This window comes from Tiliqua scincoides, chromosome 3 (assembly GCF_035046505.1).
Source record: "Tiliqua scincoides isolate rTilSci1 chromosome 3, rTilSci1.hap2, whole genome shotgun sequence".
In the NCBI taxonomy this organism is placed as follows: Eukaryota; Metazoa; Chordata; class Lepidosauria; order Squamata; family Scincidae; genus Tiliqua; species Tiliqua scincoides.
In genome coordinates this window covers 21,799,173-21,824,259 of record NC_089823.1, presented here as the reverse complement: position 1 = coordinate 21,824,259, position 25,087 = coordinate 21,799,173, and the positions used below count along the sequence as shown (strand labels likewise).

Genomic DNA, 25,087 nt, shown 5'->3' with positions numbered 1-25,087 from the left:
GCTGTCAGGCTTGCTTCCTCCCAGCTGCCCTCAGCCAGGGCCTGATCACTTATAGCTGGTTGCCTGCAGCACAGGCGAGTTGCTTTGTCTGCTTTCCCAGCCCACCCCCAAAACCCAGAAGTAGCGTCTTGATTGCTGGGGCATCTGGGACACTCTTTGGTGTCTGGGGAGTACGCAGGTTGTCTCTGGGAGGCTCCTGTAGCAACATGTCCTGGCATGGCCGGTCAGAGCAGTCATGAAGGGCAGTGTGGTGGCAACATCCCAGAAGCCCAGACCTGGACACCACTTCACAATCCCTACTGTTGGTCAGGATAAGGTTGGTTGGCAACCTTCAGTCTCGAAAGACTATGGTATAAGCCTACAGCACCCGGTATTCCTAGGTGGTCTCCCATCCAAGTACTAACCAGGCCTGACCCTGCTTAGCTTCCAAGATCAGACGAGATCGGGCATCTGCAGGGTACTTCGGCAATTACCTGTTTCATGGAATCAGGTGCCACAAATGCTTTTCGCCAAGATGACATTTTACTTGGTTTTGAACCCAATGCTATGCGTGACTACTCAAAAGAAAGTTCCATTATAATTGATGGGGTTACTCCCAGGAAAGTGTGCATAGGATTTCAACCTTAGTCTTGTTCGGAAGGAGAGAAGGGAAATATTTAGGCCTACCAAGCTTCTTCTTAAATATTCACAAGAGCTGCCTGGGAAAAAAAGACACCACTGGTAATAACTTCAATGCTTTATGTCTGCAAAAAAAATTACAATGAATCTGTGTCTTGTTGTATACTGAGAGAACAGGTATAATTTTTCCAGAACCAACTATTTAGGTCAAGTTACTTCTTTTGAAGAAATGTCTGTCTCTGGGCTGGAAGAGTGAATTCTTCAATGGTGTTTTTTGGCTTCAGCCATGTTTTGATTCATGATTGGATTTGCTTACAACTCTTTCTTGTCTGCATTGCATTCCCCTCTGTTTATACCCCTGTATTTTATTAGTATTGTTACGCAGTTGTCTGAGTGATGAGTGTGAAGAGCCAGAAAGGAAACAGCTACTCATTACGGATTGGTCTAGTGACAGAATGGAGGATGTAATCCCCAGGAGTGTCGCTGTGTAAACTCTGCTGAAATGTGCCCCAGTGAAGCACTTCCATTTGTTTCAACAGGGCTAGTGTGCAAGAGTCACTGCAGATGCATTTTGCCATGCTCTGCCACACTTCATCCAATATGCACAGGTGAAGGGAACAAAAAAATGCCACTGATTAAACAGGCTGAGTGTCAAACTGGACAGTAATGAAAATGCAGAATGTGATCCATGGCAGCAGTGCACCTCCGGCTAGCCACCAAGTGATCAAATCCATCAACAGGAGCTTTTCCCCCAGGGCAAAAGCAGCTGAGGGGGTGATCAGGCTTGTATCTGGGGCAAAAGGTTAGTCCCCCCCTTTCATGCCGCAGTCTAGATCCATAGACTTGGGAAGCCTGATCCAAATGCTGTAATAAAACTGAATAAAAAACAAGCATATTAGCCCTATCCATTCATTGGCATCCTTCAGTCTCGGAAGACTATGGTATTGCGCTCTGAAAAGTGGTTCTAGAACAGCATCTAGTGTGGCTGAAAAGGCCAATTCGGGAGTGACAATCCCTTCCACACTGGGAGCAAGTGTAGTCTGTCCTTGGTGTGACTCCCTGGCTATGGGCCTTCCTTCTTTGCCTCTTTGCCTCAGTCTGTTGGCCAAGTGTCTCTTCAAACTGGGAGAGGCCATGCTGCACAGCCTGCCTCCAAGCGGAATGCTCAGAGGTCAAGGTTTCCCATCTGTTGAGGTCCATTCCTAAGGCCTTCAGATCCCTCTTGCAGATATCCTTGTATCGCAGCTGTGGTCTACATGTAGGGCACTTTCCTTGCACAAGTTCTCCATAGAGGAGATCCTTTGGGATCCGGCCATCGCCCATTCTCACGACTTGACCAAGCCAACACAGGTGTTTATGTTTCAGCAGTGCATACATGCGAGAGATTCCAGCTCGTTCCAGGACTGTGTTGTTTGGAACTTCGTCCTGCCAGGTGATACATACGTAGTTAGAATAGTTTGACCTTTCAGGACTGGGATGGGATTTTGGATGATTTACAAATGATATATATAGTGGCCTTATAGTAAGTCAGATCACTGATCCATCTCACTCAGTATCATTTACACTAGGGCTTTCAGCCTTTATTTTGTATGCACCATCTTGGTGGGTACCACTGCTAGGAGTGGGTGGTTTACTGCACAGTGAGGCAGAGGCTTCTTCAGGTATGGCTGTCTTCTGACCTTGTCTTCACTCCTATATTACATCTTTCCTTGGCCAACATGCACATCTTTTGAAGGGTAAGGCCACCACACAACCATCAGTGCACCAGCACTCCAAAGATCTCCACTTTCACTGGGGTCAGGTTAGGCGGAGCCATGCCATGCAGATGCCCCAACTGTGGTGTCAAGTACTATCAGCAATAGTTCTTGTATCATTGGTTGAAAATCTCTGCTCTACACTCTTCAGGGTTTTAGACAGAGGTCTTTTCCAGCCTGACCTGAAGATACCAGGGATTGAACCTTGGACTTTCTGCATGCAAAGCAGGGGCTCTACTACTGAGGTACGATCTCATTCCTGAACACCTGTGGCAGTCATGTTCATCACTCAGTGGCATACCTAGGAAGAACAAATGCCCCAGGTGCCACACCTGCGAGGGCGGAGCTGCCAGCCTCACACACACCCCCGCCGCCCATTGCAGCCACTCCAGGTGCTATTCCATGCTGCTCTGGGTCGCATCTTTCCTTCTTTAAAAAAAAAAGGAGGAGGGGCAGTCCTGATTGCACCAGGAGTGGCTGCAACTCCCAGCGCACTTCCAGAAGTAATTGCACTGATGTGATGATGTCACTGCAATTACTTCTGGGTCAGGGGGCGGCAAAGTCAGTTGCAGCCCTGGGTGGAAAAAGCCCCAGGACAACAAATATCACCACTCATGATTTTGAGCATGCTACTTGATGTTTGGTATAAAACTTACAGCCCAATCCTATCCCCCACCATGCTATAGCATGCAGCCATACCAAGGAAGTGCATACTGCATGCTAAAAGGAGGGGCAATCAGGAGGCCTGGGAGATGTAAGGAACTATTTTTTCCTTACCATCTCCATAGGTCTCCTGATGACCTTTGAGCCTCTTCAGACCTTTGCTAGCTATATAGCTGGCATAAGTCCAAGGAGAGAAAAGGTAAGGGACTGGATGAAGAAGAGAGGAGTCACTGATCCCAGGACCCCCCCCCCAATCGATCCACCCCAAAACTCCCCTGCCCTTCTTCTCCATGCCCATTATACTTTCCCGCCACCAATTTACTGGGAGCATCGCAGCCCAGGGTTCGAAGCAGAATTGGTCCAAGACTGCAGCCACTTAGCGGTGGTGACTCCAACTGGTTTACCAGCAGTGTGATCTTTGCACAGTCACTGGGCCTTTTGCACACTTGTCCTGCTGTTGCAAAAGGCCCATAGGATTGGGTTGTTTGCTCCTGAACGGAATCCCTGAAAGTAACAGAATATATCCTTGGCGTATAATGTAAGAATGAACAAATCACTGTTTGTGCCCTGAGATATTTCTAGAACAGCTGGTTAAACTAGAACTATTCTGGAAGTGGCTGATCCTCTTGTTCAACCTCCTGTGAAGATATGAAACATCCTTGCCAGTCACAGAATGCAGCAATGTGGACAACATGTGACCAGTTATAGAGTCTGTTTAGTATAGAAGTCAATTCACTGATCTAACCAGTTACAGCATTAAAACTCTAAAGAATATTTATTGGGACCAAATATTTCGTCTTTGGAAAGCAAAGCAAAATGCAGATTTTTTACAGTGAGAAAAGAACAATTAGCTAATTCATCTCATATTGTTTATTTCAGAGAGAAAAAATGTCAGTAATAGTTCTGGCAGTTTCATCTTGGAGAACAAAAATGAAATAAGCAAGCCTAATTATAGCGCATTTCCATTCTCTTTCTCTTTCTAAGAATGAGTGACTGGGGGCATAATTAAATCTTACGTAAAATATGAAGCGTCTTGTCGATGAATTAAATAGGATGTTTACATTAACGGTGGTATTCGCTGTAGAAATGGCAAAGGAGAGAAAGATATTAACACAGACGTTAATTAAAATGGAAAGTTGATTTTAAAAAGCAGAGCAGTGGCCCGCAGCTGTCAATCAGTTGATTGCTGACGGTTTTGCAGGAATGAGAGTCGAACTGAATGTGACACGGGAGATGTGTGAATGCACCTCTTCAGAGATTTTTCTTTTGCAGAAAGCAGCAGGGAGGCAATTTTGATCTGTTTCAACATTCTGGAGGAGGGGATCTAACTGTACCATCACCCCATCCAAATGTTCCACCAAAGGCTACCGTTGTCTGTGCAGGGGAAAATATAAAGACTCCCATATTGTGCCTGAATGTTTTCCCATCCACATTAGCTTCAGGGCAGCAGTTTGGATTGGGGTAGTGGCATGGGACAAAAGAGTTAGGCATCGCTTCCCCAGTGCGCCCCCCACCCCACAGCTGCTGCTTTCTGCAAAAGAAAAAGATATTGGAAGACACACCCATGCATCTCCTGCAACATGTTTAGTTTCTTCTTGTGATGAGCATATTTAGGGAAGCATATTTTGCTTCCTGTGTCCCTGTGAAAAATGCATTAACAGGGGAAGAGGCAATGAAAGCAAATTTAATAATTAAGGTACCCCACGCTGCTGTTTAGTAAAGCCAATAAAATTAACAATCCAATCCCCCTTCCACTGATGCAGTCATGCCAAGGAGGATTGCACTGCATCTGGGGGGGAGGGAGATCAGAAGACGTGGTAGAGGTAAAGGAAAATATTTTCCCTTACCTCTACATAAGCCCTTTGACTGGCAATCGGTCTCCTTGGACTTGCACCAGCTGCTTAGCTGACACAAGTCCGTAGGGGGAAAGAGGGCATACTGGCTGCTATTGGGGGGTATAGCATCCAGTGTAAGTGCCACCCCCAACTCTGCCACACTGTATTCTGCCTTGCCCCATTCCACCCTCCCCCACCCCGTTCTGTTCCACCCCCCACCCCGCCGATCTACCTGACTTGGTGGACACTCCATGTCCTGCTGCTGTGTGTCCTGTTTGTGCAGGTCTGCTCTGGCTTCAGTGCTGGTGTTCTGGAAGAGTACAGCTCTGCGTGCTTTCAGAAAGCTTTTTGCAAATACATCGGAGAAGTATCCATGAAGTCACCAAAGCAAGGCAGCAGTATCAGCACTGACTGTCTGAGCATTTTTCGGAAATTTTTCTGGAAACTGACAGACTTCCTTAGCTGCTTGTTTTAAGGTTAATCTTCCTTTGTGTATAGATATTCAAATAAAATATTTATTTATTTATTTATTTGATTTCCATTCTGCCTTTCTCTTGGTAAGGGTATGCAAAGCAGCTGTGGGGTTTTTTGTTTGTTTTTTTCATTCTGGCTACTATAAGTTCTTTTCAAGAAATGCATGTATTTTCCAAATGCTGCATTTCATTGTCTTATTTTTAGATGTGCCTGTTGGCAGGTTCCCATTTTTAGAAGGCACATGTACTAAATTTAATCTAGCTACCTCCAGCATATACTGCTGCCTTGAACAAAAGGTTGCTTTGGTGACTTCATGGATACTTCTCCGATTGTACTACTTGATGTATGTATTTGAAAATTCTGCCATCAGGCAACCTTCACATACTTATCTGTAAGTGTCTCTCAGATGTTTGGAATACTCTAAGAGAGTATTACCTAGAACAGGAACTCAGGCTTACTGTTTACATTGCACCTCTTTCCATTACACACTTTGGGAGGAATCTGCACCCAATTCCCTGGTACTGGGTTTTGTCTTTTGAAAAATCCTCTAGAGCAGTGTTTCCAAAACTGCGGGTTGGGTCCCACTTGGTGGGTCAAGACCTGATTTCTGGTGGGTCCTGAAGTGCTGAGCAGAGCCTCCAATGTAAACACAGGTAAGGGCAAGATAACTAATTGCCTCAAGCCCTGAGGCTATTCAGACATCAGCTGCTAATTGCTCTGCAAAAGAGCTCTGCAGCTATTTTGCAACCTGCAGGAGCTGAAGTCTTTGCAGAGCAATTACCAGATATTTTGTAAACCACAGGAGCTAATTGCCTTACAAAGAACTCAGCTTCTGCAGTTTGCAAGGAGCTGAGCTTCTGCACTTTTCAAGCATCCGTAAATAGAAATAAATGTCTTAGTAGATTCCCCTAATAAAGAATTTTATGTTTTGTTTTTTTAAAATTTATTTTTCTGGGGAGAAATGGGAAAGGAAGGAGAGCATTCATTAATTCATATGGGCTGCTTCATTAAGAGCAATAGATCACTTTTTTTTGATCAATTTTTTTTGTTAACAACTAAAAAATAGATAATATTGCTTGTAAATAAATAAATAATTTAAGCAGAATGAAGTGAGTGCACCTCCAGACACTACTCACGTAACTTTACGCATGTAAGCACACTTTACAAAGGAGCAAGGACAAGTCTTTATCCTCTGTCTAATGGCAGAGGCCAGAGTGTACTTTCCTTTCGTTCCAGGGCAACTCGCGGTTGAAGCAGAGTGTCCCTTCTGACAGGGAGGGGTTTTGTTTTTAAACCATAGAGATATTCAGATCTCAACAGTCTGCACAGAACCGCTTTTTGACTTGAGTGCACGCAGCACAGACACACAGAGAGAGTCCCGTGCATCTCCTCCTCCACCTGAACACCCTCAGTTCCTGGCAGGGTAGGATTTCCACAAATCTTATAAGGAGCCAAGGAAATCCTCATTAAAATCCACAAAGTCTGTTGCAGGAATGCCCTGCACTTTCCAGCCCATTTTTCCTGAGCACAAGCAGCCAAAAGTGTCCGCCCTCCAAGATTTGGGGGGATTCAGTGCAAACATTCACAGTGTTTTCATTATTGTAACATCTCTCTCTCATTATGGAAGGCTTTGGAAATGTTCAGGAAAGGCTCTCTGCTGAGCACAAAACAAAACACAGCATTTCATTTAAAACACACACACACACACACACACACACTTTTGGTATATCTCTGTGCAATGAGTTCATTTCCCCCCGTAGTTCATACAACTAGTGGCAAGCAATGCTGCGGTGAGACTTGTCTGAGCTCATTTCCTCCTCTACCTTCAACAATCTCGGCAAAACATTTGATGAACTCATAGCAAATTAAAGAGAGGAGGGATACTCAAGGTTAGAAAAATTCTAGGCAGTATATAGTGAAACGGAAGATCCAGCTTCTTTCAGCACTCAGTTGAATAATGAGGCATTCAGCAATAACAGATGGCTGGTTCTAATAGCAGCTGCCAATCTATAGGCCCTTTCTCAAAGCTTGATACAATCTGCTTGGGCACCACAAACTTCTAATTTATATCTATAGCCTAAGAACATAAGAGGAGGTCTGCCAGAACCTTCTAGCCAGCATTATATTTCCCACTGTGCCCCCCCCCCAGGCTGCCTCTGGGAAGCCCACAAGCAGGAGATCAAGGCATAACCCATCACCTGCCATTGCTCCTCTGTCACTGGTATTCAGAGGAACACTGCATCTGAATCCAGTGATAGTCCTAGAACTATCCTCTGTGAATTTTGTCTTGTCCCCTTTTAAAGTCATCTAACTTAGTGGTCATCACCACTTCTTACAGTAGTTCATTCCATATCTTATTTATGAGCTGTGTAAAGAAGTACTTCCCTTTGTCCCTTCAGAATCTCTGACCAAATCAGTTTTATAACCCCTGATTCTAGTTTTATGAGAGAGGGAGAAGAACTTCTCTCCCTCCACTTTCTCTACCCATGCATGATTTTTTAAGTGTCAGGCATGACAGGGACGTTTGGTGGTTGGGGAGGCAGGTGAGGCAGAGCCTCCACACTGGAGCCCTTTGAGAAGTGCCGCTGCTGTGTGAGGCACACAAGCACCCTCGTGCAAGCACACGGGTTGTGGGTGCTGGGGTGCCTCAAACGGCAGCCGCACTTCTTGAAGAGATCCAGTGGGGAAGTTCTGCCTCACCAGCCTCCTCATCCACCATATGTCCCTGCCTCCGGCTTGCTCACCTTGTTTTCTAAACAACAAAGCCCCAAATATGATGACCTTTCCTCAGGTGCTCCAACCCTGATCGTGTTGGTTGCCCTCTTCTGCACCTTTTCCATCTTCACAATATCATTTTTTGAGAGGTGGAAGTCAGAACTGAACACAGTATTTCAGATGTGGCTGCACTATATATCCGTATAAGGGCAATATATTATTAACAGCTGCATTTTCACTTCCTCTCCTAATGATCCTTAGCATGGAATTTGCCTTCTTCACAACAAGGGGGCACCAGGTTGACGTTTTCATTGAGCTACTCACCACATCCCTAAGAACCCTTTCCCCATTAGGCTCATACTAGGTGTGCCCCTAATGGTATTATTTCTTCTTCCATGTCTGGTTTCTTTAAAGGAAATAGTGCACGCAGGGGATAATAAATTGGCCTGAAACCATGCTGGAGGGCAGGAGGCAGTGGGTACTCTCTTGTTGGAGGTTTTCAAACAAAAGCTGGACAACCACCTGTTAGAGATGCTGTCATAGTTACCTGCACTGAGCAGGGGGCTGGACTAATGACCTCCAAGATCCCTTCCAACTCTAACCTCTGATTCTACTACTTTGGCCCATTGGCCTGTTGCAGTTCTGATCTCTGTGGCAGCCCTCACATGTGCTAATTTTTAGTGGTTAAAAAAATCTCCAAATGAAAGCAATAGATGCTTCTTTCTCTTTGTACCCTTCATTCCTTTCCTAAATAAAACTGTACTTAAATCTGTGAGGAGGGCCACATCTGAGAGGTGCTTTGCACCAAAAAGGTCCTGGGTTCAATCCCTGGCATCTTCAGTTAAATGGATAGGGTAGCAGGCAAGGGTGGTACCAAAACCCTAGAGAGTGGCTACCAGGCAGAGTAGACCAGCTACATGGACCAATGGTCTGACTCAAGCTTATTCAGTGACATACTTGAAAAGAAATCCCATTGCATTAAGAGGGATTAACAACCCAATTACTGCCCTATTGGGCAGTAATGCTCGTGGAATGATTGACCACCTTATCACAGTCGCAAAAGAGCCTCCAGCAGTGCGCAAAGTTACGTGCTGCTAGGCACTAGAAGGGAGGCCTCAGCAGTCTTGTGCCCAGCAACGGTGCTGGAGCTGCCTACTGACCCAGATAATTTGGATGGGGGGGGCACGGCAGGGAGAGGGCAGAAGGGGACAGTGACAGGGGCAGGGAGGCAGGTCAGATCTGGGAAGGGGGCAAATTCAGCAGCAATGGTGACTGCCATTTCACTGGCACAGGTCCAAGTAAAACCCTCCATGCTGTGGAGGCTCACACATGGATAAGGGAAAATAGAATGTTCCCTTACCCAGAAAAAGATCTCTGGAACTGTCAAACCCCACCACCACCACCACCACCGGCAGGATGCAGCATTTTAGCTGCATTGGGGGAGGAGCTTAGGATAGGGCTGTAAGTCTGGAATCCTATGCCCACTTGTTTGGGAGTAAATTCCATTGAATTCAGTTGGATTTGCTGTTGAGAAGACTTGCATAGGATTGTGTTGTTACTTCTGAATAAGGATACATGCAGTTGGGCTGCAAATCTTCAAAGACCTCTTCTTTTAATCTCCATTATAGTTTTGCCCCCAGTTAACCATGTGAAAGACAGTTGGCATCCTTCAGTCTCGGAAGACTATGGTGTCATGCTCTGAATGGTGGTTCTGGAACAGAGTGTCCTCTCCAGTGCGCGAAGCCTGGGTAAAGTAGGTATGGAGGATAGGCTGTTACCCATGCAGCAAATCCCCCCTCTCCACGTCGCTGAAATGGTCCAATGGAAAGGCAGAGGCCAAACCATGTGAAAGGGGACTGTCCAAAATAAGCTGTACATTAATTTAGTGGAGTTTTGTTATTTGTGTCAAAGGATAAACGAGTTTTCCCTACTTGGATGTTCCCAGTCTCCTGCCATTTTATATATATCAATCAGTTCCTGTCCCAAGAGTCTTTTTTAGTCTTTCCACCCCGCCCCAGCCTTTCCTAATGTTTTCATACAGTGTCTTGGATTCCATTAAGTAGTCATTTCTAGAAAACCCTCTCGCAGGTTGCGTTCACTCAGGCTCTAGGCTCTGATGCTCCTAATCCACCCACAGTGCAATACAGACTCCTAAAGAAATCTGCAAACAATGTGGAGTTGACTCCCCATGGGGTGCTCAAAATGGACTGCATGCTTGCAGCGCTTAAATCCTTTTTGAAAAGAACCTCCCCCTACTTCCAGCCCCCCAGAGAACCCTGTTGGCCAGCAATGCACTTTACATTCCTTTTGCCCCACCAGCTTGAATATTTATGAGGTGGCATATGATTTGATGGAGTCTGGTTCCATGTGTAATGCTGATGTCATCTGTTTTAAATTTAAAATGCCAGTTCTGTTTTGTAGTGCATAATAATTTGTTTCTTTGGTAGGCTATAAAAAAAATCACACTGAAACTTGGCATTTCTAGCAGCAACACTACAGTGATGTGGAGAGCTTTGTGTATCGTGTGTGTGAAGAGGGGAACTATCCCCGGATAAATTATATTACATAATTGATAGTCCAACACTTCTCATAAGCCCTCCGTCTCACAGAAGTTTGAACCATTTGACTAACGGAGAATCTTAACTTAAAAGCCTGCACCAATGTGGCTGTGACAATGGAGCATGCACTAAGTCCTGGGGGGGGGCAGTTGTGGAGTTCACCTCAAGGTAAGGGAACATTTGTTCCCTCATCCTCAGGCAAGTTGCTTTCCTCCCCAATGGGTTTCCTCAGATCTGTGCCAGCCATTTTGCTGGCATAGAACCAAAGAGAGTAAATTGAATGGGGGGAAGTAAAGGGAATGGGGGAAGGTCAGGCTAGGATACTGGTGCAAATTGCTGTTGCCAGTATCCACACTCTCCCTCCCTCATCCTGCCTCCCCACCCAGACACTTCCTGATTCCTCCCCCTCTCCATTCTATTCCTCCCACTACCCACCACCAACTTTCTAGCACTGCCTAAAAGAGGCCTCTCTGCTGGCCCACACACATGGCCACCAGTCATGTGCGCTGGAAACCTGGTTGCATGTGCTACTGCTGCATCATGTAGGCTGCTGGGCTGACACTTCCGCCAGTGGAACACATGGTTAGGATTGGGGGCCTCACACCACAAACCTATACATATTTAAATTGGGAGTAACCCTCATTGAACACTGTGGGACTTACTTCCCAGAAAACAGGCACTGCATGAAGATCTCCTTTTGTTAATGAGTAAAAGCAGCCCCTTGAAAAAGGATATTTCTAGCTGTTGAAAGACTTGCTCAGTAATAAAATCTATCCTCTTCTTTGAAGATCTCTACCTTGCGTCAGACTTTAGATCTAAGCCCCTACAAACTCTAGATTCTTTCTGTCTTTCTCCTTCACCATCATTTGCCTGCAACTTATTATTACCATTATTAATTATTATTAATTAATTATTAATTATTATTAATTAATTAATTAATTATTAATTATTATTAATAATTGTTACCATTATTAATAGTGGTAGTATTACCACTACCCTTATTATTACCCTGAATGTCTTGTATTTCACTTTGGTCTGGACCAACACAGCCTTTAACATTTGTGAATGTGATATTCAATCAATATACTTATTTTCCATGAGCATGTCGTGAGAATGGATGATGGCCGGATCCCAAAGGATCTCCTCTATGGAGAACTCATGCAAGGAAAGCGCCCTACAGGTAGACCACAGCTGCGATACAAGGACATCTGCAAGAGGGATCTGAAGGCCTTAGGAGTGGACCTCAACAGGTGGGAAACCTTGGCCTCTGAGCAGCCCGCTTGGAGGCAGGCTATGCAACATGGCCTTTCCCAGTTTGAAGAGACACTTGGCCAACAGACTGAGGCTAAGAGGCAAAGAAGGAAGGCCCATAGCCAGGGAGACAGACCAGGGACAGACTGTACTTGCTCCCAGTGTGGAAGGGATTGTCACTCCCGAATCGGCCTTTTCAGCCACACTAGACGCTGTTCCAGAACCACCATTCAGAGTGCGATACCATAGTCTTTCGAGACTGAAGGTTGCCAACTAGTATACTTGTTTTACATTGCACAACAAAGCAGAGATTCAACATAAGCTTGTGAGCAATTCATTGGATATAGTGGTTGGCACTACAGCATAAAGGAATTCTGGAAATAATTCACTCCAAAAAGGGCATTTTCCCCATCTCCTAGGTAACAAGATTTTAAATGAGGGTTACTACATATGTGCCTGTGTTTCAGGGTGTCATGCAAAATCTAACTCTCTTATATTTCAACACTTCAAAACTAAGTGTGGATAATATCCCAGATAATTGCAAAGGACAGAATCTGGCAAGGTGCTTTATGTACGTAAATATATTTGGAAGGATGTATTTGGTATACATCACCAACACAGAAATACACAGTGAAAAAAAGGATTGTACCGGTTAAATAGGGAAAGTTGGTGAGTACTTTAGACCAGCGTTTCTTGAATTGTGGGTCATGACTTGCCAGGAAATGAGAAGCAGGTCATGCCCCTTAAGGGATGTGAAAAAGCAATGATGCCAGCAATAGTGCCACAGCAATCACACCGACATGGCGGCAAAGGGGTTTTGTAATGTACCTGTGGGAGGATAGCACTGGCCATCCGGAGGTAGCACAGGCCATCACAAACCGGAACTGGATCGTGATTGGATCAGGGAGTCTTTCTGAGCAATAGGAAGACCCACAGAGGGAGCTGCAAGCCCGCCCCCCCGCACCCTCCAGATGGCCAGTGCTACTCCCCAGCTCGTTACGAAACCACTTTGTCACTGTGGCGGTGCCATCACTGTGGTGCCATCACAGTTGCCTCCCCCCGCAAATACTTACAGGATTCCCAACTTCCATGTAGAAGTTTTAGAACCACTGCTTTAGACGAATTGATTCAACAATGAGCAACCAGATCCTAACCTACACTGGCACAACCAGGCCATTTGTCCTGCACTGTATCCAGCACAGGTTAGGAGGAGTCTGGTGCCTACTTGAGATAAGGGGATATTTATCCCATTGCGCCTCACCAATGGGGGGGTAGGTGACACCACTACTGACCAAAATTGCTAAAATCTTGGTATTTTTGAATACCATCATGTTCTATATCATTCGATGCATAATTCTTGCAGAATGCAATTAAACAAATATCTGCATTCTATCACAAGTCAGTCAAAAAACTAGAAATCACAACTGCCTTATGTAACAGAAAGTAGATTTCTTTAACTCAAACTGACAAATGGGACTGATTGTTCTGAGAGCCAGTGAGGTGTTATTATGACACAGCAGGGAACCAGTGAGGTGTTAGTATGAGTCAGCTCTAATTTCAATGTATCAGAGCTCATACTAGAATTCTTAGAGCCCAATTCTGAGCTCCGTGCACCAGCTTACCGCCGGCACACACTGTCACAAACATGCCGTAAAGCACATTTGCAAGAGTTAGTGCTGGTGGGATGCCAGTGGTGGAGAGGTGAGTCGGGGTGTGGGGGGAGACGGCATTCGGGAGCAGGGGATGGGGTGGAGAGAGAGCAGGAGGGAGCAGGATGGGAAGAGGGCAGGACTGGTGGAGCTTGGCTGCACTGGATCCTGAGCTCCATGTCAGGCTGCATGGCCTAACAAGGGTCTTTCCAATTCTGCGCCAGCTCAAGAGCTGCCGCAGAATCGAGTAGCCCGTGGCATCACATCGTAATTTATTCTGTATGGTCTGGTATGGTACAGGAGGAGGTCCATCAAGGTGGTGACACAATGAGCTCTCTTACCCAATGATCAAACCATAGTGACGTGTCTGGAGCTGTTCACCAAGTGTTGCACTGTTTGTGTATTTTATTTGTTCCTCCTCATTTTAAATAGGTTAAGATGTTCAGTAAGTGTTTGTATATTTGTTCCTGTTCATTTTTACAGAAATAAATACATAAGTGCATACATTTAGGGTGTGTGTATGATATTGTAATGTAAAGGTGCAATTTTAATGCTGTGGGGGCGGGGCAATGATGTGGGTTTGGGTCAGTGATGAGGGGTGGAGCCATGACACATCACCACACCCACTGCCTGGAGTCATTGTCTTCCCTATTGCATGGGAGGAGGTCTATCATGGGGGTGACACGCTGGCTTCTGCAATGCCCTAGTGGCTCTACTGCATTTATGTTCAAAAGATTGGCTCTGTGATGATCAATGACCATTGCACATGATACAGCTGCTACTTGGAGGTGTAAAGCTGTCTCTGCTGGAGGACTGCTTCATATGAAAATATGCTTAAGTGTTTATCTCCATACTGATTGTACTGCAAGCCACACATGGTGGTGACAAAGTGTCAGCCATGCAAAGTGAGTTCATGCCATGCTGGAAAAGGGAATGACTAGGGGTGTGCCAAAAAATACATTTCAGATTTTGCTTCATTTGGTGACCTGATTAGTGTTGCTGTTGACTTATTGTTGACTCAACAATTTAGTTTGTTTCATGCTTAAGTTGGATAGTTGCTTTGTTCTGATATTCATTCATTTTTTAATTATTTCCCAACACTACAAGCAAGAATGGTTCTAACTGTGCTTGCAGGCTATAAATGCAGTCGGCTCTGGTTTACTGTCATTGTTGTTGAATATTCATGAAGCAATTGTAGGACTATTCATAAGACATGAGTTTGGCCTACATAAGCAGTGAGCATGTGATGACCCCTCTATTAAGCTGTTACTATAACTCATGTAGTGGATCTAAAATTTAGCTTAAAAAAAGATGACTGTAGCTGTTACTCAAAAGGTGATTCCATAGAGTACATTGCGTTTAACAAGAGCATGTCCCTCGGTCACACTCATTTTAACCTTGTAGACAAGCAACATGAACAGCTGGTAATAGTTTACACAGTGGGGTTCTTCAGCACTTTGGCCTGTTAGCATATCATAAAATCCAAGTTGAAAGGAGTGTAATCTCTCATCTCATCAAAGAAAATAAATTTGTTAAAGGAGGAAAAATGTTATCCATCAAAATCTTTCATACAACAATTGGAAAACACCACTGTTACACTTATGGATAAGTTTATGCATATAATAAATGTAGCAATTATGTAATCCTTTCTCCATCTAGGCACTTGTGGACTTCAAAACTGTTTTATAAAGTCATTAATACTGAAAGAGCAAAGACTGATTTTCCAAAGAACTTTGGAAAACGTCAGTGTTCAAATTAGGACCACAACTTTAGATGAATAACACCACTTTGCATTTATATAGTCCTTGCACTAGATCACATACATGATCTCCATAAACTCATACACCCCCTACCTGCAGAAGCGCGTGTGGCCTCTGGGACACCAAGTGCCTCAGGAACAAAGTGCCAGGTAAGGCACCACAAGTTTAGCATCTGTGCTAAAGGGGAAGGCAAGTGGACCTCTGAGTTTTGGAGAAGGAGAGGGAAGACTCCCTGAGTTGTGAAGAGGAGAGGAGGAAGAGAAGGAGAAGGTAAGTGTACTCTTTCTAACTCTTTGTCTTCTAACCTTAAATCAACCTTAGATCAACACTGAAATTTAACTTTACCTTTAGCTTAGCTTTACCTAAGCTTTACCTAAGTTAGCACCTAATCTAACCTGAGGGAGGGATTAAGTTCTCTCCTTCTAAGGTCCAGCAAGTTGGGGCATAGGAGCTAGGTGAGGGCAATAAAAATAAATACGTAAGTGTGTACAGAGGTCTACTCTGAGCACGAACAGAGTGCTACTTGTGAGTAAGAGCCCAAGGTACAGGCACTTGGAAAAATAAATAAAACAGAGGAGGATAAAGTGGAAAGCAAGTTTTTCTACTTTGTTTAAATTAATTCTATACTTAACCCAAGTTAAAGTTAATCTAAGTTAAAAAATAATCTAAAGGTTCAGTAAATTAGGACACAGAATCTAGGTGAGAGCAACAAATAAATAAATGAATAAATGAATAAATGAATAAATAAATAAATAAATAAATAAAGGTGCACACTTAATAAAAGCAGGATTTTAGCAGGGCTAAACAGGATTTAAACCTTAGTGTGTAAGTTCTGCCAAGCCAAAAAAAACTCTTAAACCAGTGCAGTTTAAACTCAAATAAAAAACCAGCTTGAGGTTAAAAAAACAGTCCAGCCCCAGAGAACTGAAGTAGGAGAGTAAGAACCTAGGAAGGGCCAGTTCCCACCCAGCCAGGGCAATTTAGCATAGTTATTGTCCTTTAGGCTGAGCATTGTCCTGGGGGCTGGGGATAAGAATAGGCCCTCAGTTTGGCTGTACTTGTCGTAAGAGGCGACTAAACAGACACCGGGTAGATGGGACTCATCAGCCTGGGAAGGCAGCTCATCTGAGAGAAGGAAAACTCTGATCCCAAACCTCCACTGCCTTGTGGCTACATCCAGTTATGGAAAAGGCTTCAGGAGTCAACCTCGAGGCAAAATCCGGAGCTGGAGTCCCTGAGGCAGTTCATGGCTGAACACAGTCACGTTCTGGCAACTCCTGCGACGCCACTGGAACCAACCGTATTGGCCTCTGCCTTTCCATTGGACCATTTCAGCGACGTGGAGAGGGGGGATTTGCTGCATGGGTAACAGCCTATCCTCCATACCTACTTTACCCAGGCTTCGCACACTGGAGAGGACACTCTGTTCCAGAACCACCATTCAGAGCGTGACACCATAGTCTTCCAAGACTGAAGGATGCCAACACTGTCCTTTAGGTCATAGCAATTGACCTTTAGGAGTTGATAAGAGACCCATTAGGCAAATCCAAGCACCCCATTCAGGGAAATCTCACCTAGCAGCATTAAAACATCACATTAAAAGACAAAGAGAAAACTCATAAAACTACCAGCAATCAAAAAGGGGATCAGACCCATAAAAAACATTAGCCTGCATAAAATATATGGCACACTGTTTAATGTTATATGGCAAGCAATTTTCTCTTACAGTGTTGTTTATGTAATTAAAAGATTTAGATACCGCTTTTCCTAAAAAACATCAAAGCACCTGATAATAATATGTCTCAATGTTACTGAACACTTTCACCTATACAAATTGCCAGTATAGTTTAGGAATTATTCCAAGAGTTCAAGCCAATAACATCTGGATGTAACCTAAAATGGCAGTTTCAGGGCCCAATCCAATTTTCCAGTGCTGGTGCAACCATGCCAATGAGGCATGCGCTGCATCCTGTGGTGGAGAGGCAGTCACAGAGGCCTCCTCAATGTTAGGGAACATTTGTTCCCTTACCTTGGAGCTACATTGCAGCTGCACCAGTGCTGGAATGTTGGATAGGATTGGGCCCTCAGTCTCTGGACCCACTTGGTGTTTGGTTTCATTGTTCAGATACTTTTCTTCAATCTTTCATCAGCACATTTGAATAGAAGAGGCTATTTCTGTTGCAAACCTAGTGCAAAGGAGACTTTGGCATATTCCAGTGCGGAGCTGATTGAACTGTTTGAAAGCCAGACAACATACTGTATGTAAGCAATACTTTGTTGTTTCTGGCACCGCTGCATAAAAATTCATCTGTGTGTGAAGTTGAGGCATCAAAAACACACTTATCAAAACTCTTTCACCACTACATGAAAGCAAAACACATGCAACATCATTGCAAATCCAAGGCAAATCCAATCCCCGTGATTGGAAAGAGGTAAATGACAACCAAAGTGCATAGAAAACCTCCAGCAGATTGTGCAAAAACAGTCATTTGGATTGCTGACATTACAAAGGAAAATGCAAGAGTCTAAAAATCTCTTTACGTCTCATCTCAATTTTTTATTGTAAGCCTGGAGGGCTTGTCCCTAGGGTCTTAATTTTTTTCCAGCCTAAAAAGAAGAAAGACAGTTCTTTGGTTATAACACACTATTCAGAACTCCTGTCTTCCTCTAGTACAGGGGACTCCAAACCTTTTGGCAGGAGGGCCACATCATATCTCTGACACTGTGTCGAAGGCCAGGAAAAAAGAATTAATTTACATTTAAAATGTGAATTAAATTTACATCAATGAATATATTAGAGATGGAACTTATATGAATGAATGAAGGTCTTGCAATAGCTCAAGGCCGACCTTTCCTTTGCTGCCACTGCTGCTTCACAGATGTGATCCCTCGGCCCTCAGCTCACGCAAGAGGTCGAACAGTCGCCCTCATGCTGAGAGCAGTTGCGTCGGGACAGCACGGGCTCCAGCAAGTCCCCAGAGGGCCAGAAGCTCATTGGAGACTCCGCATGGGCCGGATTGGGAGTCCCTGAGGGCTGCGAATGGCCCCTGGTCTGGGGTTTGGGCACCCCTGCTCTAGTAGCTCCTATTCTTTGCTGATCTTCTATCTCCCTGTAGCAGTTTTATGCAGAACTGGCCCAAGAACTTCTGGCACCTGAAATGGGGTGTCAAATGCTGATCCCCTTTATCTGCGGGCATACCAATGGGTGTGAAGAGCTGCTGCACCTCTTTCTCCTCCTTTGTTGACTGGATTTAAGTCATTTCTGCCCAAAGTTGCATATATGCAATAGGGATCAAGTGTGTACACCTGTGAGCTGGGCAGAAATGGGTTAAAAAGGAAGAAGGGAATTGAGTGATCTGGGGAGACACAGAAGATAGGAAGATGGGAGAGTAGAAGACACTTCCATGTCTTCCATGTCCTCTTCTCTTCTTTTTCATACCCAGTAAGCGGGGGGGGGGGGTTACCTGGTTACCTGGTTAATGCTTTTTCAGTATTTCATTTCCAAGTGTGTAGGAAACATGCATGTATACTTTGCAGATTCTGAGTGCCTGCCAGGAGAGCATAGAGCAAGTCGGGTACTGGTCTGATAGCAAGAGGCCTCAGACCCACAGTCCAGGCAGGCCACGTGGTGATAAAGCCAAGTAACCACACAACCTACTTATTGATCTAATGGAGTTCTGCCGCCAATGGAGTTTTACCAGTTCCAGTATTCAAATAGAGCTTTGTGTCTCAAAAATGCAACTACCCTGGTGGAGCAGGGTTTTTGCTTTGTGACCATAGCCACCCCCCAAGAATGCCTGATTTTGGGGGGGAAGCTTTTAGCGAAACAAAAGGAGGATTTCCCACCTCTATCAGTCCTCACCAATCCCATTACTGAGTTCAGTCAAGGAGGCTTGTTAACAAGCCAACAGACCTCCAAACTGGCCACTGCATCCTCAACTAGGTGTGATAAAGGCAGCATGCAGCAGGGATCTTCAACTGGTAAAGAAGGATCCCATAAGTAGCTCACTCCACAAAAGAGCCCATTGAATTCTGTGGGGAAATCATCTACACAAACCCTGGATACTATAGCTTTCTGTTCTTTCTTCACCCACCCCCATCCATCCTACCAGCTGTTGATCTATGAACCATTAACCTGGTGGCACTGAGTCAAGTCATTCCCATTCCAGCTGCCAGCCAAGAACCACCATGCCATCCAGCACCCCAGACTGTTAACACCCCAATTCCCCCTTTCAAACCTTTTTCTTTTTCTCTCTTTGAGCGTAACCAAAGCCACTAAGCCAGCTCAAACTGGTCAGCTAATCTTTGTAGATTGTCTTTCAACACATCCCTTCCTTTAGGGAAATAAGGATGGCTGCCTTGCTCTGCTTTGCTCATTGATTGGCAACCCAGTCCTATCTTGCACCAGTCTGTACCATGCTGCATACTATTGTAAGGCGGGTCAACCAGATGGTCAGCAAGAGGTAAATAAAATATTTTTTACTTACCTCCTGGTATGCTGCCTAGTTGCTGATGGGTCTCCTTGAACACCAGCTATTTTGCTAAGTACAAGGGGAAGGAGGAGGGTTCAGATCCTATTCCCTAGGATCTATTGTGCACAACTGCTGCCGAGATTCACTTTCTCTTTTCCTTGAACCACTCTCTTCCCGGTTTGACTGACTCCCCACCCTGATCCTACCCCAAACCACCCATGAACTGCCCCCTCTGCACTGATGGAGAATCCAGGTGGTTTTGGCACATGCATGAAGCCTCTGATATCTTCACTGGTGGCTCCATGGTACACAATAGTGGTGCACCATTTATGCCGTCACAAGATGATGTATGGCAAGCCACATTTCTTTTGTGCCTTTCACCCTTATTTCCCTTGTCCTTGTCCTATCAAACTGCATCGTCACTGACCACAACACAGGAATTACACACAAATTATTTTTCCCCTGTGTATGCATGCTACATGTGTGTAACAAACACTGCTGGTAACAAGCAAGAGAGGTGTTGGTGGAGCAGGCAGTGATGCTAGCACCAACAGCAGTCTGCCATCTGAGATGACTGCCTTGGTTCACTGACAAACTGGACTGATTTTTTTGATGGGCTTCATGAATGTCCCCAATTCTCATAGTATACAAAGCTACTTTGTCAGGAATATGAGAAGGCAGAAGTTCAGGCTGTCCATTCTTTCTGCTTTAAAAATGACACAGAGCCACCACTAGACCCAAATAGTAAGGGTAACATGTATTTGTTCTCATACTGCTGGTCTACATGGTCCGATGTATGATGTGGTACAGCTCTTGTGGGACTCTACCACAGTCTTCCAACTGCAGGAGACTAAAATATTTGAGTGATTCTTCTATGTAAAATATATTCTGCACATAAGAAGTAGCACAACGGAAAAAAAGGTTCTAGCTCAGGGGTGCTCACACTTTTTTGGCTCGAGAGCTACTTTGAAACCCAGCAAGGCCCGGAGATCTACCAGAGTTTTTTTTACAATGTTCGCGCCATCATAACATATAACATTTATGTGTACAATGTATGTTGGTGTACCTTGAGCCCCACTGAGTATAACAGGACTTACTCCTGAGTAGACATGCCTAGGATTAGGCTGTGAGGCTGCAATCCTAGCCACACTTACCTGGGAGTAAGCCCCATTGAGTACAATGGGCCTTACTCCCGGCGTTTCCTCCCAGAGGCACCTGAAGGGGGGGGTCGGCACTCCGCGATCTACTCATTTTGCCTCGCGATCTACCGGTAGATCGCGATCCACCTATTGAGCACCCCTGTTCTAGCTTATTCTAGCTAGCTTTCTGTGTGCAGGGCATTTTCTGAATAGAGGAGCATTCAAACAGGCAATTCACTCCTGCCATCTTGCACCCCCATGGTTCTTTGTTTGTGTGGCTTGGCTCATAGTTCTGCACTCGCACAGACAACCGCTGACAAATAAAAATGTCCGAGTTGACAGAGCTGACCATCTGTTTGGCACGATTCCAACTAGCAAGCTTTGGGAATAGAAGTGCAGATTTTACAATTGGAACCACTTGTGCAATATCTGTTTGTGCACATGGCTCTTCCTAATATGGAAGAGGATGTGTGCACAGAAGCCTCATTCCACATTATTTCCATTGCTGGATCACAGTGACTATTATGTATTCTCCACTTGCCATTTCCATCTTTGCAAACTGGATATTACTTTTCTGCTGTTCCTTTCTATAGTATGGTCTGCAATGTGTAGGGAGAAGGCTAAGGGCACAATCCTAACCCCTTAAATCAGCGCTTTCCAGCACTGGCATAGCAGTGCCAATGGAACATGTGCAGCATCCTGCAATTGGGTGTCACTCACAGAGGCCTCCTCAAAGTAAGGAAATGTTTGTTCCCTTACCTCAGAGCTGCATTGCCCTTAAGTCAGTGCTGGAAAGCACTGACATAAAGGGTTAGGATTGCGCCCTAAATAAAGCAACTCCATATTTCAATCACAAGTTTTCAGTCTATGCTGACATTCTCTGTTGCCCAGACTGAACGTGTGCATGGCGAACTGATTGTCTGAGCACACATGAAGCATGCAGTGAGGCTTTCTCCATAGCTAACTCTCAGCTGTAGAATCCCTTTTTGAGGAATCTTACCAGTGTCAGAAACAGGGATGGGAGCTGTGTGAAAAAGCGGGTTTTTTGCAACTTGTGGGAAACTCGAGTCACATGCGCCAATGACTTGGGGCTGATTCACAACTCATGGCAATGACTTCGAAAAGAATCATGACTCGAATAGACTTGAGTCAAGACTTGCTTCTGTGTGTGCCTGTGATTCTGTTTTTTCTCCCTGTGTGTGTGTGTGCTTGTTTGTTTGCTCTTTTATTTTGCCACTTCCACGACTCAACTTGTTTCTCAGAATGACTCAGACTCAAGTCAAAATGACTCAATAAGCAGCTCAGGTGTGACCGGCGCACACTATGACTTGTGGACAAGTTGAGTCACAGGTTCACTGACTCAAGACTCGGGCAAAGTGACTTCGGCACATCCCTGATCAGAAACAACTAATGTATGAACTTGGTATTTGGCTGACTTTTCGTGGCCAGGAAAAAGCTGGCATGGGGATGGCATTTTAGTATTTGTCAGGTTGTATTACTTGTGCTTTTAGAATAGAGCAGCATAATAATCCAAATAAATAAAAGATTTAAAGCTAAATCAGAATCTACGCTGATGGGAACCAAAGAAGTAAAACTCTTTTGTGAACAACCAACCTCAGGCAACACCCACTGCTCAGGGATACTTTGCCTGGTTTGCCCTGGGGCATGTTGGGATGTCTCAACTTTCTTGGGTATCTATCATACTCGTATAGAACTTTCCTTTAAGTTACTTTTTCTCTAGACCACCTCCAGAAATGGGTCTGGTGCAAAATATTTTACACAACTTTATCCAGTGCTGTTATTTTTTATTTTCGAGAAAAAAGCAAGTTTGAACATTTAATGCCATGTCAGGGACTTCAATTGTTACAAGTGTGTGAATTATTTTCATTGCCTTATATTCCAAACACACAAAGCCTCCACCATTCAGTAAATGCCTTCTCCATCCTCCCTTTGAAACCTCTCTTGCTTCTGCTGGGCCTGCATTCCCGAATGCATTTTGAAATTTGTTGCCCTCAGTTCTTGAAACAAAGTTAAACATACTTTTTGCTCATCAGTCTGCAGCTCAGAGGGTCAGAGTGAAACTCTGATGTAAACCAAAAGGCATTTTTGAGAGGATGGCTAAATGAAACACATTCTTAAAACATATGCCGTCTTCCCATTTTTCGCCCTTAATTTGGCAGGTTTTAACGTGCCCACCTGACAAGAGTTATGGAAACCACAAAAAACCAAGTGTCTGATATAGAACACCACCAAAATTATTAATCAAAATGGAAGTATTGTCAATATCACTATACCTACTTTTAAAAAAAATCTGTTTTGAGGTTATAATGCGCCTTCTGTAATTGTTTTTTCGGTTGGATATGGCTGGTTTGTCAATCTCTTCCATGATTTTATATTGGCCTGTCTTCTAAAAACCTTCAACACATTTCAAATTCACAACTTTATTCTTCCAAGTGTGGAGGCTACAAACCCAAGCCTGTTTGGTGTGGTTAGAATTGAGCTGCAATCTGGTAACCCTTACCTGAGAGTAAGTCTCATTGAACTCAGTGGAATTTACTTCTGAGTATTCATGGTAGACATGCATCATATTGTGCTGTTGAACTAGGAAGACCTGGGTTCAAATCCCTGTTCAGCTATGATAGGCGAATGACACGAGGATGACCTGGGGAAAGTCACTCTCTCTAAGCCTTTTAGCTCCCAGAATTGTTGTAAAGATAAAATGAGGGGATGGGCAGACAGGGAGACCATTAATGCTGTCCTGAGATCCTTGGAGAAAGGGTGGGATAAAAATGCAATAAATAATAATAATAAAAATTACTACATTGTTTTGGCAGTTTTTTAATACTTCTGGATTCCAATCAAGTTACACTGCTGGCTGCCCTATTCCCCTTCCTCTGCACAGAAGATGTATTCTGTGGCCAACTATAGATAATTTAAGCTGTCTCCACTTATTTCAGTGGAGTGTTATGTATCAGACAAAAAGGATTATGAGCTATGCTTCACAATTATTGCAACAGATCATTTTATGGCTTGCCATGCATTGTTGGAAACATGGAAAAGAAAGACTTTACAATTATTTGTAAATAATTTATGTCAGGGCTGAAATGTTGTTCGTTTTTAGAGCATTTTCTGTGGTGTTTGTGCTACTGGTTAGAACAGGGGTACCCTAACCCCAGCCTTGGGGCCACTTGTGGCCCTTGAGGACTCCCAATCTGGCCCGCAGGGAGTCCCCAGTCTCCAATGAGTTCTGGCCATCCGGAGACTTGCTGGAGCCTGTTCTGGCCCAAAGCAACTGCTCTCAGTGTGACGGCCAACTGTTCAACCTCTCATGTGAGCTGTGGGATGAGGGCTCCCTCCACGACTTGTTGTTTCACGTCTATGATGCAGCAGTGGCAGCAAAGGAAAAGCCAGCCTCACTTCGTGCAAGGCCTTTTATAGGCCATGAGCTATTGCAAGACCTTCATTCATTCATAGAAGTTCCATCTCCATTGTATTCATTTATGTAAATTTATTCAAATTTGAAATGCAAATTAGCTCTCCCCCCCGGCCCCCAACACAGTGTCAGAGAGATGATGTGGCCCTCCTGCCAAAAAGTTTGGACACCCCTGGGTTAGAATGATTTTGAAGTAAACTATTAAGGTAAACTAAACCGATCCTAACCAACTTTCCTGCCCTGATGCAGCTGCAATGTAGCCTGGAGGAAAGGGAACAAAATATTCACTTATCTTGAGGAGGCTTCTGTGACTGACCTCCCCTATCACAGGATTGGCATGGCAGCATCAGCGCTGGAAAATTGAATAGGAATGGGCCTTGAGTTACAGCAAGTTGTTTGGTTAAAGCTTCTTCTTTACTGTACATTATGGGTTAGGAATTTTCTCATTTTGTCTTGTAGTGGAGTTCAGGAGTCTTCAGCTAGAGATGATTCATTTCACAGTCAGAGCTGGGAATGAGTGACTTGACCTGACCTCATGTGAAAAGCTCCCCTAAGTTTGCTCCCTCATTCAAAGGCTACAAAAGTGGGGATATACGAGTCGTATTTTGGCAACTGGGGAGGGGGGGATATGAATGAAGTTGATGCACACCATTGTTTTTCAAAGTTCCTTCTGTTCCTTCCTTTCCCTACAGGAAATGTTTCTTTGTTCTTCACTCTGGTGGTGTCCATCCTCAGGCCAAATTCACAGTGTTCTTTCGTACCTAGA

General features: G+C 44.4%; 1 pseudogene; it reads right to left on the bottom strand.

Annotated features, from left to right (window-relative positions):
* Nucleotides 1–355: 355 nt before the first annotated feature.
* Nucleotides 356–474, bottom strand: LOC136647051 (5S ribosomal RNA; annotated as a pseudogene).
* Between the last annotated feature and the right edge of the window lie 24,613 nt (nucleotides 475–25,087).